The sequence below is a fragment of the Phyllobates terribilis genome, unplaced genomic scaffold (genome assembly GCF_046119375.1).
Source record: "Phyllobates terribilis strain yellow unplaced genomic scaffold, ASM4611937v1 Scaffold_11__3_contigs__length_659146591, whole genome shotgun sequence".
In the NCBI taxonomy this organism is placed as follows: Eukaryota; Metazoa; Chordata; class Amphibia; order Anura; family Dendrobatidae; genus Phyllobates; species Phyllobates terribilis.
This window is the reverse complement of record NW_027362771.1, coordinates 263153027-263168095: the sequence shown is the minus strand read 5'-3', so window position 1 is coordinate 263168095 and position 15069 is coordinate 263153027. Positions and strand designations below refer to the sequence as shown.

The 15069-nt window shown below is 38.9% G+C and overlaps 1 protein-coding gene across 12 annotated transcripts in view; it reads left to right on the top strand.

Moving 5' to 3' along the window:
• Window positions 1-15069, top strand: part of MAGI2 (membrane associated guanylate kinase, WW and PDZ domain containing 2) — a 1194143-nt gene that overhangs the window by 1139897 nt on the left and 39177 nt on the right. The gene's annotated exons all lie outside the window — the stretch shown is intronic.

Below are 15069 nucleotides of genomic sequence, written 5' to 3'. Positions count from 1 at the left end.
ATGATAAGTTGGATCCAAAAGCTTGAATTTATAATGAGGTGAAAAAGCATTAAAGAAATCTATTTTTTATAATGAATATGTAGTATAATAATGTAGTATAATAATTTGTCATCACAGTAAGGTCATCTGTTTTTGTTTTTTTAAACAAAAAAAATTAGCTTCTGACAGCTTTCCTTTCGGTGGTATATTAGAATATAGAAATAGAAGTTGTTTAAGAAGCTGATAAAACACTTTCAAAATTTTGTTTTCAAGAGAAACTATTGTTTTATCATACTTTGTACACCAATTAATTTTTAATTCACATTTCACACGTGACAATTCTTTTGGAATGTTTTTTTTCTGACTTCCCTCAAATATATAATTGATCAAGAATAAGGCTGTCTGCAATTCCACTGCAGAAAAGCTTAAAAAACGCTTGGTAGAAGGCCTGCCATGTTCCCCAATGATAATCTGCATGTGCTGTGCACATGCTGCGGAAATCTCCGCTGCGGTTTATCATTGCGGAAAAATCCGTAGCGCTACCAATTATTTTGTGGAATTGCGGCGTTTTCGCCGCCATTGACTTGCATTGAATTGCATGTCATCCACATCACTGCATCTGTACATGCTTACAACATGCGTTTCAATGTGCGGATGGTACCCGGGTTTGGAGAAGAGGAGACTCTCCTCCGGACCCAGGTACCATAGAACCTGTAAAAAAAAAAGAATAAAATAAAAAATATATATTATACTCACCTTCTGATGGCCCCCCATGTCCTTGTCCTGGCTTTCCGGCAGCTCGCGATAGACTAAAAGGACCTGCGGTGACATCATTTAGTCATGTGACGGGTCACGCGACCACCGACGGCAGCCGTCGCGTGACCCGTCACATGACTACACTGTGTTTCAAATTATTATGCAAATAATATTTTCTCATATTTTCCCAAATTACCTATATGAATTGCAGTCATTGTAATTTTCCAGTCAAATAACTATTACAGTACAATTGAAAGGTTTTTGTACACATAACACATCTGCATCTCTGGCTGCTGTGGGCATAAAAGGGGACAAACTTATGGTGTGGCCCCCATGCTCCCCTGACCTCAACCCCATTGAGAACCTCTGGAGCATCATCAAAAGGAGTGTCTATGATGGCGGGAGGCAGTTCACATCTAAGCAACAGCTCTGGGAGGGTATTCTGTCCTCATGCAAAACAATTGAAGCAGAAACCATCCAAAACCTGACAAATTCAATGGACGAGAGAGTTCAGAAGCTCCTTTGGAACAAGGGGTCCTATGTGCAAATGTAACATCACCTAGAATAAAGTTTTGAGTTGAAAACTGTTTGATTTCAGTTTGTAATAACCTGCTAATGCTTATAATTTCAAAAATGACCATTGTTTTGTTCTTTATTAAAATGAAAAGGTTGAAAACTCTGCTGTGCATAATAATTTGGAACATGCATTTTGAGTGCAATTTGAGTGTTTTATTTTTTAAAAAATATACTGTTATCATAGGCAGTTTGTACAAAAACCTTTCAATTGTACTGTAATAGTTATTTGACTGGAAAATTACCATGACTGCAATTCATATAGGTAATTTTGGAAAATCTGAGAAAATATTATTTGCATAATAATTTGGAACACTGTAAATGACGTCATGGCAGGTCCTTTTAGACGATTGTGAGCTGCCGGCAAGCCAGGATGCATCGCTAAGGACACCGGGGGCCATCAGAAGGTAAGTATAATATTTATTTTTTTATTTTTTACCATTCTTTTCCGGTCACACTATATAAATCCATGCCATTTGCATGGATTTATATAGTGTGACCAAGTTGTCAAGCACTTTCCAAGTGATGCTAAAATCGCTTGGAAAGCGCTTGTCAACCCGCATGCGGAAATGCATGTGAAGAACGCTTCATATCCGCATGTCCCTGGCAGGAAAAACGCATGTACAATCCGCATGTACAATCCACGTGCGTTTTTTCTGCCAGGGAGATGCAGAAACGCTCAGGAAAAAATCCGGAGCATTTCTGCATCGTGGGCACATAGCCTAATTCTGCATTTTTTCTTCATAGTTCTATAGTTCTAGAATACCTAAAAATTGAAGCCTACCATTGTGAATATTCTATAGCTAAAAGGCAAGAATATTATAACATGCATTTTCATGGATAGTTCCACTACTATAACTTGTGACCTATAAATATTGTAACAGAAGTGAACATACCAGGTAACATTTTTAAGTAATATGGTTTTTAAACTCTCTTTTGATTGTGAGAGTACTGTACTTATCAGACAAGAGGTCAGGTAACACAATACAAATAGGGGACCTTTCCTTTATGTGTTCAAATTCTGGTACATCTATTGCCCAATATAATTCACATGGTCTGACTGTGATTTGTACCTTTTGATGAAATATCTTGATTATCACCATTGAGATTTTGACTTTGATTCATCAAAGCTTTTACGCCAGAAAACTGGCATAGAAAGCTTTAAAGTCGCAACATTTTTGTACAAATTAGAGTTGGATGGGGGAAGATCAACGGGCGTGATGTCAGATCTCATCTAATTTATGACAAGCTATGGTGTCCCTTACACCAGAAATCTTACTCTAGTCTCTGACTAAAGTAAGATTTGTGGCAAGGAGCATTGAGGCTGTTAGAGTAGCTTTCTCTACTCTGAAGTTTAAAGGATTCTATTGGCACTGGTGAGATCAACAGAAGTGCACAGACTTGTGATTTCTAGAGGTCTCCAACTAATAGGGCGTTGACCCCTTTATTACATATGCTTAGTGAATACATACATTTCATGCATAAATATAGGTATTTCAAAAATAGTAACAAATAGCATAATACATGGCTGCATAATAAGTACAGACATTCCCTGCATCCGCCCAGCTTAGACATACCCCCTCAGTAATTCTTTGAAAAGTGGAATTCTACACTATATGAAGTTTTGACAGGCTGGAAGACATGAACTCCTTCTTTACTTTAACCAGGCAAACGCCACTTGTCAGACTCTCGCTATTCATTTAGATCAGGGAAGTTAAACTCAAACACACAGAGGGCCAAAATTAAAAACTTGGACAAAGTCACAAGCCAACCAGTAGACAGTATAATGGGCTCCACAAAGTCCCCCATACAGAATAATGGGCCACACATAGTCCTCCATACAGAATAATGAGCCCCACATAGTCCTCCATACAGTATAATGGCTCCACATAATCCTCTATACCGTATAATGGGCCCATATAGTCCTCCGTACAGAATAATGGGCCCAACATAGTCCTCCGTACAGAATAATGGGCCTCACATATTCCTCCATACTGTTATATGGGCACCACATAGTCCTCCATACAGAATAATGGGCCCCACATAGTCCTCCATACAGAATAATGGGCCCCACATAGTCCTCCATACAGTATAATGGCCCCACATAGTCCTCCATACAGAATAATGGGCCCCACATAGTCCTCCATACAGAATAATGGGCCCCACATAGTCCTCCATACAGTATAATGGCCCCACATAGTCGTCCATACAGAATAATGAACCCCACATAGTCTTCCATACAGAATAATGGCCCCACATAGGAGTGGTGGTTCTGGTGTTGCGGGCCAAATAAAACCACCCTGCGGGCCAGAGTTTGACATGTATGATTTAGAGGCAAGTGCCATTTAATGAATCAGGAGCTTCTGACTACTATATGCCCCCTCCTCTAGACCAACATAAGAAAAATGGCGGTCTTGATACATAGGGACCTTTTAAGTACATTCTTTTGGTCAGTTTTATTGTAATTTCTGCAATACAAAGCTAGGGATAAATTCATACTTGCTTTAGAGACCCCCTTAGGAGCTTTCATTGCAAGTTCATAATTTTTAGAAAAATTTGATATTTTTCTGTTACAATGATGGACACCCTAAAAGGAAACAGCCCATCATTGTAGTCAATTTGTGTCCTTCATGAGATGGATCACTTTGCTTAAGAGCTCCAAATGCCAGTGTTAACCAAACCTTAGACTTATCATCTGTTCTTGGAAAAAGAAGGATTGTTACAACTCCCCAAGGTACTTTATTTGTAACTGCCAAGATATTTCCACTGGATGTGTTCTGTCACAGGTTCAAGTGCATTCTGTCCTAGAGTTAGCATAGGGAAAATTCTGTCCCATAGTATCATGAAATTAATTGGCAGGATTAGGTCTTTCAGATCTACAGCAAGAACCAGTATTGTGAAAATGTTAATGCTTGCTAGCTAGAGAAGTTAAATGTGCCTTTTTTATTCTTCCTTTAATAACTGAAAGTCAGTGTGCCCTAAGGGTGTGGATTTTCTTAGCGCTAATGAGCAATAGTTGTGATTTAATTTATTTTATCTTACTGGGATCAATATAGTTGCATGCCTAATGCTTCTAATGGAATTACCAAAGAAGGCTCCTTCCAAGCAAATATTCAAATCCTCCATTTGAGCAGACAAAAACAATAGGGGTCCTAGCGTCAAGATCAATGAAATACAAATAGGATCATAATTTGCCATCCATAATTTCACATAGTTGCAAATTTCTGTCCTTAATTTAAATAAACTTTATAAAATTAACAAGGATAAGACAGATCGCTTGACATGACACTGAAAAACTGTGAGATTGGAGAATAATTTTTCACAAATATTTATCCAAAAATACTGTAGATAATGTCAGCTTTAATTGTGTTTGCTTTCCATATACATTTATTATACTTGTTTTTCTTGGTAATATTTGGTCTAGATCATTGGATGTGCAAGTCCTGCCAAGATCCTTAATAGATACCAATCACTCTTCTGTCTGATGGAGGAATCTTGGTTTGGTGAATGCTAGGCAGGGCTGTGGAGTCAGAGTCTGTGTACATATTGATGGAATCTGAGTCGGTATAAAATGGACCGACTCCAACTCCTCAAATATACACTGCTCAAAAAAATAAAGGGAACACTTAAACAACAGAATATAACTCCAAGTAAATCAAACTTCTGTGAAATCAAACTGTCCACTTAGGAAGCAAAACTGATTGACAATCAATTTCACATGCTGTTGTGCAAATGGAATAGACAATAGATGGAAATTATTGGCAATTATTAAGACACCCTCAATAAAGGAGTGGTTCTGCTGGTGGGGACCACAGACCACATCTCAGGACCAATGCTTTCTGGCTGATGTTTTGGTCACTTTTGAATGTTGGTTGTGCTTTTACACTCGTGGTAGCATGAGACAGACTCTACAACCCACAGAAGTTGCTCAGGCAGGCAGCTCATCCAGGATGGCACATCAATGCGAGCTGTGGCTAGAAGGTTTGCTGTGTCTGTCAGCGTAGTGTCCAGAGGCTGGAGGTGCTACCAGGAGACAGGCCAGTACACCAGGAGACGCGGAGGGGGCCGTAGGAGGGTAACAACCCAGCAGTAGGACCGCTACCTCCGCCTTTGTGCAAGGAGGAACAGGAGGAGCACTGCCAGAGCCCTGCAAAATGACCTCCAGCAGGCCACAAATGTGCATGTGTCTGCACAAACGGTTAGAAACCGACTCCATGAGGGTGGTATGAGGGCCCGACGTCCACAGATGGGGGTTGTGCTCACTGCCCAAAACCGTGCAGGACGCTTGGCATTTGCCACAAAACACCAGGATTGACAAAGTCGCTACTGGCGCCCTGTGCTCTTCACAGATAAAAGCAGGTTCACCCTGAGCACATGTGACAGACGTGACAGAGTCTGGAGACGCTGTGGAGAGCGATCTGCTGCCTGCAACATCCTTCAGCATGACCGGTTTGGCAGTGGGTCAGTAATGGTGTGGGGTGGCATTTCTTTAGAGGGCCGCACCGCCCTCCATGTGCTCACCAGAGGTAGCCTGACTGCCATTAGGTACCGAGATGAGATCCTCAGACCCCTTGTGAGACCATATGCTGGTGCGGTTGACCCTGGTTTCCTCCTAATGCAGGACAATGTCAGACCTCATATGGCTGGAGTGTGTCAGCAGTTCATGCAAGATGAAGGCATTGAAGCTATGGACTGGCCCGCCCATTCCCCAGACCTGAAGCCAATTGAGCACATCTGGGACATCATGTCTCGCTCCATCCACCAATGTCACGTTGCACCACAGACTGTCCAGGAGTTGGCGGATGCTTTAGTACAGGTCTGGGAGGAGATCCCACAGGAGACCATCCGCAACCTCATCAGGAGCATGCCCAGGCGTTGTAGGGAGGTCATACAGGCACGTGGAGGCCGCACACAATACTGAGCCTCATTTTGACTTGTTTTAAAGACATTACATCAAAGTTGGATCAGCCTGTAGTGTGTTTTTCCACTTTAATTTTGGGGGTGTTTGGGGGTGACTCAAAATCCAGGCCTCCACTGGTTAATAAATTTGATTTCCATTGATGATTTTTGTGTGATTTTGTTGTCAGCACATTCAACTTTGTACAGAACAAAGTATTCAATGAGAATATTTAATTCATTCAGATCTAGGATGTGTTATTTGAGTGTTCCCTTTATTTTTTTGAGCAGTGTATTTATTCCCTCCCTCCAATTACCATAAGGGAAAAGGAATTTTCAGTGTTTAGTTTTAAATTTCAAACGTGAAGTATCACAGGGTCATCCTTTAATAGGTCATAATTTTACCCATCTTGTTGGTAACATATTGTAACAAGTGTGGGAACAATTCCAATATTTTACATTTTAGCGGCACCTGTACCATGTATCAATGTACTTAGGCACACAACCTTGTGTAGATAAATGTGCCTTTTGTTTGATGTTGTCTGAGACCTGATACCACCTGTTTTCTGCTGGTTAACACAACTGGGCAGAAGCACTTGCAACTAATTTGACCACATCTTTCTAGAGTCCTTGAGTTAATTTGGCAACCTTTCTTTTGAACTTAATAAGAACTGTAGAGCGGGGAGCCTATATGTCTGCTTAGTACCTATTAGATACGCCAGACCCCTCTGTAGGGATCCGTACCAGCTGATGGGCTGCCTTATAATATGTTCCCCTTTGCCTCTTAATACTAATTAATCTATGATATATGTATATAATACTCCTTTTATTGCTAAAGAAGACCCTCTTATTGGAATGACAAACTATTTTTAAACTGTCTATTCTGTTATACTATGACTTTCTTTATAATCTTTTATAATAGTAGGACACTGAATTCATGATTTGATTTATCCATTTCTTCAAGAATGTTAATCTCTAATCCATTCTTCATGTCTTTCTTACAAGATCACATCTCTGTATATGTTGGCGATCGTTTTCATTTGTGGATATGACATCGCAAACAGACTTGAAATGTTTTTGTACTATTATATGATGACTTTGAGATAGCGATTTGGAAAGTGCTGTTTGTGAATAGTTGCAGAAAGCTTTGCATTGCTACAACTAGCTCTAGAATAACCTATTAAAATCTGATTGGCGACGAGTAAGAATGAGTTGCCCATTGCTTTCTCATCTCAAGCATTAAAGGAAATCTGTCAGCAGGTTTAGGCTTCTCAATCTCAGGGCAGCATGCAATAGGGACAGGGGATCCTGATTCCAGCACTGTCACTTACTGGGCTCCTTGCTGTAGTTTTGATAATATAATTGTTTTATCTGCTAGGCTTCTCAATAAAGAGCTTTTTTTAACCAACCTATTAAGGACAGCTTTCTGCTTACACTGGACTGCCATTCAATGGGGGAAGGGGCAACCCAGAGCTATTGAATATCAAGGACTGCATAACAGGACCTTATGAGTATTGAGGACTCCATAGCAGGAGCTCATCATTGGGAGGACTACCAGAGCTGTAGCACATAAAACAGTGATTTTATCAAAACTACAGCACTAAGCCCAATAAGGACCCAGCATTAGTATCTGGACTTATGCCGTTACTTTATATTTGTCTAATATGGGACACCATAACGCTGACATTCTCTTTAAAGTAGCTCTCTAGACTTATGTATGCTGCCTTACCTTGGTGCTGACTTTAAATTATGAGTGGTCACATCATAAAGTACACAGAGCCAATTGTTTACAAGATGGATGTAAACTATAGGTAGGTATATATGTGGTGTTAATTTTTTTATGTTACATTCACTTTATTAAAGAAAGAAGACTTGGAAAACCCATCTAAGATTATGCTGCTAATCAGTAGATGACAATGACATAGCTCACCATCTATGTGTAAAAAAAACAAAAAACGGCCAATCGTTGCTGTATCTCCAATGACTTGAATGCATTGTTTACTTTTTCACATATTGTAGACACATACTCAGTCTCGAAAATTTGGTGTGGGTTTCCCTGTCTCCCCAGATTTGAAAGGCTATGTAAATGAAATATTGGAGTTCTGAAACTCATTCCTCAAAGTGATCAAATCAGCAGGATAGGTGATAACTTGATTACTGGGGTTCCCATCCCTATCCCTAAAATACCCCATTTGAATAGAGTGATGGGTTGCATGCACGTTACCACTCCCAATAATTGTCTATGGGACTACCAGAGCTACAACTTGACAAATCCTTTACGATAAATCTTCTAGCAGGGTTTTTTTCTAATTTGGAGGCAATCTAGGATACCAATTCTTACAGTCGTGGCCGAAAGTGATGGCACCCTTGAAATTGTTCCAGAAAACGCATGTTTATTTCCTTTGTGAGTATTGGGATCAACAAAAAGTAAAACAGAAAAAAAATTAGACATAATTTCACGCAAACCCCCAAAAATGTGCCAGACAAAATTGTTGACACCTTCAACTTAGTATTTGGTTGCACACACTTTGGAATAAATAACTGCAATCATTTGCTTCCTATAACCATCAACAAGCTTCTCACACCTCTCAACTGGAATTTTCGACCTCTCGTCTTTTGCAAACTGTTCCAGGTCTCTCATATTTGAAGGTTGCAATTTTAAGATCTCCCCAGAGGTGTTCAATGGGATTTAGATCTGTACTCATTGCTGGTCACTTTAGAGCTGTCAAGCACTTTGTTTCCATCCATTTTCTGGGTGCTTCTTGAAGTATGTTTGGGGTCATTATCCTGCTGGAAGACCCATCATCTATGATTCAAACCCAGCGTTACGATACTGGGCTCTATAGTGCAACCCAAAATCTGACAAAAATCAGATTTCGTGATGCCTTGCACACAGTCAAGACACCCACTGTCAGAGACAGCAAAATAACCCCAAAACATTTCTGAACCTCCACCATATGAGACTGTGCTCTTTTCTGTGCATGTCTCTTTCCGTTTTCGGTAAACAGTAGAATGATGTGCTTTACCAAAAAGCTCTATCTTGGTCTCATCTGTCCATAAGACGCTTTCCCAGAAGGATTTTGGCTTAGTCACCTACATTTTGACAAACTGCAGTCTAGCTTTTTTGTGTGTCTGTGTCAGCAATGGGGTCCTCCTGGGTCTCCTGCCATAGCGTTTCATTTCATTCAGATGTCGACGGATAGGTCGTGCTGACACTGATCCACCCTGAGCCTGCAGAACAGCTTGAATTTCTTTGGAACTTGATTTGGGCTGCTTATCCACCATCCAGACTATCCTGCGTTGCAACCTTTCATCAATTTTTCTCTGCCGTCCAGAAAGATTAGCTAGAGTGCCATGGGTTGTAAACACCTTGATTATGTTGCGCACTGAGGACAAAGGAACATCAAGATCTTTGGAAATGGACTTGTAGCCTTGAGATTCTTGATATTTTTCAACAATTTTGGTTCTCAAGTCCTCAGACAATTCTTCTTTCTGTCCCCCAAGCTTAGCGTGGCACACAGATACATAATGCAAAGATTGAGTCAACTCCCCCTCCCCCCCCCCTTTTTCTCTGGTTTCAGGTGTGATTTTCATATTTCCTACACCTGTTACTTGCCACAGTTGAGTTTTAATGAGCATCACATGTTTGAAACAAAGTTGTTTACCCACAATGTTGGAAAGGTGCAAACAATTTTGTCCAGACCATTTTTGGGGTTTTGTGTGAAATTCTGTCTAATTAGTCTTTTTTTCTGTTTATTTTGTGTTGTTCCAATACACACAAAGGAACTAAACATGTGTATAACAAAACATGTGTAATTGCAATAATTTTCTGGGAGAAATGACTTCATTTTCTGGAACAATTTCATGGGTGCAACACTTTCGGCCATGACCATATAATAGCATTTTTTTTTATTTTTTTTTATTTTAAGGCCGAGGCACGATATAATGGATTTCTAGCACAGGATCTTCTCTTGCAAACCACCAACCAACATAGTTTTATACTTTCATGTTAGTGAATTTTGTATTGCACTACTATAATCCTGGTTCCATACTAACTAATAGTGTAAGAAAGTCACTCGAGGCAGACTCCTGTTGATAGATTGCTTTATTGCTTTACCAGACTTTTCATCTTGTTAGTAAATGCTACATCATGTGTAGTTTACAGTATACATTTTATACTAGCTTTCTATTACTATGATATGCAAATCCCTGGAAAAATATATATTTGATTAGAAATGGGGTAATAAAAGATTGCATATTACCAATTATCAATGCAATCCAATTTGATTGGGGATTTTCATCTAGTGATTACTAAAGATTGAAAATAAAATATTGTTATTTTCTTAGGTAAAAAGCAAAAATCTATTTGAAATATTTCCATTATGTATAGAAATTGATTTTTATTTGTAGATACCACTACTGAGTTTAAATTGGTTGTATATGAGAAGTTTAAACTATAAGATTTGATTTATGATCAATATAATTAAGTGTAAAAGCGATGGTTAGAGACAATTTATTGATATAAAGAATTAGAGTATGGTATGAAAATAGCATGTTCTCCTAAAAGCCTTTTACAAAAACATTAAATTATAGCAATTCTGCATTAGTTCACTTTCCTGCTGTCTTTGAAATCCTTTGCATTTTAGTAGTCAACAAGGACACTACTTAAAAATAAAATGTAACAATCATTTTCATAAATGAATTGTGCATATGAGAACGTTTTATGGAGGTTGTCCGATAGTGGACAATTATCCCGTAACCAAAGGATAGGTGATAAATATTAAATCTTTAGGGGCTCCTCCTCTAAGAACGCTGATAATCACTAGAACATTGGTCCTACTGCCTCTATTCTTCTTCATTGCATGACTGTAGTGGGGAGAACTTTAAAGGTGTTGGCCATTTTCTCTTGTTAGTGCAGTTTTGATCACAAATTAACCAGCATTTCTGTACATAAAATGACCAGTAATGGTGGTATTTGTGACCAGACCAGTCCATCATTTTTCCCATGTGAGATGTTTTTGAATTGGAGGAGGCTGATGGACTCTACTGATTAGATGCTCCTCAATTGGAAGCCATTTTTGGACTGAAGTGCTGGTTAGTTAGCAAGGAAAAGTGCACTAACAAGAGAAGTGGGCAAGTGCTTTAAGTAGAGTGGTAGTCGAGCATCTGCGGTACTCAGCAGTATTCAGTAGCCTAATAGAAATTGAATGAAGCAGTAGTACACATACTCTACCACCACTCTGTACGGTGTGGAGAAACAGGGGGCTCAGGCCCCCATTCTAGTGATCACTGTGCATCCAAACAGCGGGACCCTGATCATTAAGGTATTCACTACCTATCCTTTTGATAACCTGTTTATCAGAGTTGTGTTAATAATATGACATTTTACACAATTTAACTGGACAAAATTAAACACGATTCATCTGTTGCAATAAGAATAAATATATATATATATCTATGGGGGGGTGTGTGTGCATGTATATGTGTGTGTGAATATATATAAATAAATATATATATATATATATATATACACATATACATATACAGTACAGACCAAAAGTTTGGACACACCTTCTCATTTAAAGATTTTTCTGTATTTTCATGACTATGAAAATTGTACATTCTCACTGAAGGCATCAAAACTATGAATTAACACATGTGGAATTATATACTTAACAAAAAAGTGTGAAACAACTGAAAATATGTCTTATATTCTAGGTTCTTCAAAGTAGCCACCTTTTGCTTTGAATGACTGCTTTGCACACTCTTGGCATTCTCTTAATGAGCTTCAAGAGGTAGTCACCGGAAATGGTCTTCCAACAATCTTGAAGGAGTTCCCAGAGATGCTTAGCACTTGTTGGCCCTTTTGCCTTCACTTTGCGGTCCAGCTCACCCCAAACCATCTCGATTGGGTTCAGATCTGGTGACACTGGAGGCCAGGTCATCTGGCGTAGCACCCCATCACTCTCCTTCTTGGTCAAATAGCCCTTACACAGCCTAGAGGTGTGTTTGGGGTCATTGTCCTGTTGAAAAATAAATGATGGTCCAACTAAACGCAAACCGGATGGAATAGCATGCCGCTGCAAGATGCTGTGGTAGCCATGCTGGTTCTGTATGCCTTCAATTTTGAATAAATCCCCAACAGTGTCACCAGCAAAGCACCCCCACACCATCACACCTCCTCCTCCATGCTTCACAGTGGGAACCAGGCATGTAGAGTCCATCCGTTCACCTTTTCTGCGTCGCACAAAGACACGGTGGTTGGAACCAAAGATCTCAAATTTGGGCTCATCAGACCAAAGCACAGATTTCCACTTGTCTAATGTCCATTCCTTGTGTTCTTTAGCTCAAACAAGTCTCTTCTGCTTGTTGTCTGTCCTTAGCAGTGGTTTCCTAGCAGCTATTTTACCATGAAGGCCTGTTGCACAAAGTCTCCTCTTAACAGTTGTTGAAGAGATGTGTTTGCTGCTAGAACTTGTGTGGCATTGACCTGATCTCTAATCTGAGCTTCTGTTAACTTGCGATTTCTGAGACTGGTGACTCGGATAAACTTATCCTCAGAAGCAGAGGTGACTCTTGGTCTTCCTTTCCTGGGGCGGTCCTCATGTGAGCCAGTTTTTTTGTAGCGCTTGATGGTTTTTGCAACTGCACTTGGGGACACTTTCAAAGTTTTCCCAATTTTTCGCACTGACTGACGTTCATTTCTTAAAGTAATGATGGCCACTCGTTTTTCTTTACTTAGCTGCTTTTTTCTTGCCATAATACAAATTCTAACAGTCTATTCAGTAGGACTATCAGCTGTGTATCCACCAGATTTCTGCACAACACAACTGTTGGTCCCAACCCCATTTATTAGGCAAGAAATCCCACTTATTAAACCTGACAGGGCACACCTGTGAAGTGAAAACCATTTCCGGTGACTACCTCTTGAAGCTCATCAAAAGAATGCCAAGAGTGTGCAAAGCAGTCATCAAAGCAAAAGGTGGCTACTTTGAAGAGCCTAGAATATAAGACATATTTTCAGTTGTTTCACACTTTTTTGTTAAGTATATAATTCCACATGTGTTAATTCATAGTTTTGATGCCTTCAGTGTGAATGTACAATTTTCATAGTCATGAAAATACAGAAAAATCTTTAAATGAGAAGGTGTGTCCAAACTTTTGGTCTGTACTGTGTATATATATATATATATGTGTATATGTATAATCATCGTTGTTTCCTTATTATTTAGGAAGCAAGTAATTAGACCTTTGTATGTTTGGTGTCTCTACCATAAGTAGATGGCTCCTTTCTCAGATTCTGGCTATAGTATTTATTTTATATTTCTGCCATAAAATTCATATATAAATTCTAAATGGCTACATCATATACTATAAAGGGCTCTTATTTTTGTCCTAATGTATTATTAGATTTGCATGCCTAAATGGGTTTTCTACAGGTATTATACAAAAATAGTAAGGTGAGTAAATTAGCCGCTTTATTTACTAATTTTTACACTTAGAAAAAATACTTTCCCTAGAAAATCCTTAAACTTTTCTAAAACTATTGAATACTTGGCAACATGGCTGAACAAAAAAATAATTACAATTGTTATATAGAAGTGTCATAGCACAATTTTTTTGTCTGCCTTTACATCCAAATTAGGAAATAAAAGTCGAAATTTGTATTTTGATGATCCACATTATGCATCAAGGAAGAGCTGCATGCTGATATATTCAACCCAGTTCATAAACTGACAAAGCTATGTATGTACAGAACATGTAAAGAAAAACAGTGGAAGTAGCACTGTTTTCACGGAGTCACAGTCTCCTGGCATGTTGAGTATGAAGCACACTGCACTTTGCATGATAACATAGCACTGCAATGTAGCTTCACATGCACTCTAGCACTTGTCCATGCCATATTGCTTCAGGGCAACAAACAACCATGCTGTTGGCAGTTTGAATTCCCTCTTTGTGTTAATTATGGCGTTAGTTGCCTATTTAGGTTTTTAGCATTGTGTTCTATTTTATTCAGGTTCATAATGGCACAATTCTGTTACTTATGAAGCCAATAACAGCACTCTGGAGGACATGATTTTTAAAACATACCAACTTTAGTTTCCCATTTCCAAAGTGAAGAACAATTCATGAGAAAGACATAGACAAAATGATGGATGCCCATACTCAGATGCTGTAAATACAAACCTTATAAATTGATATGTTGTTTTTGCACTTACTATGTAATACATAAACCCATCTGATTATGTTTTTACTTTAGAGGTACACTATCACTGAAAATCCAATTTTACAAATTCTGTAGGTTCACTGGCTAACCACGCTCCACTTTTCTAGATGTTTTCTTCTAATGTCTACCACTGCTTAGCTCTGATGATGGTCAAAAACTCTTCATAGATCTGATATTTCCACTCCCCAACAGATGCATGACCAAACATACTTTTGTCTGGTCTTTTTAATATTTATGATCATGTACAGTCATTGTGGGTTCCATTAGAGGGAATCATGCATTTTAGATGTTGATACAAAAAGAAGCCTCAACTTTCTCCAACAGATTTAAAAAACCAAATCAGTCATAAAAGTGAATATAAGAATCTTTATAATGTATCTTAATAGAGAAAACTACCACTATATGCTAATCAACCACCTTTCCTCACTCAGTTCTGCTAAAATCTTTCTTTGAAGAGGAAATAAATTATCAGCTTCACTATGACAACAGGCTATAAAAATGTATAGAAAGGGGAAGGGGATCGGAGGGAGCAGCTGCAATGAGAGCAACCGAGGCAGAGAGACTCCATTCAAATGCTGCAGCTTCTAGTGAGTGATTTCTCACCCCAGTGCAGGATTCCCAGCTATATAGCTCAATAC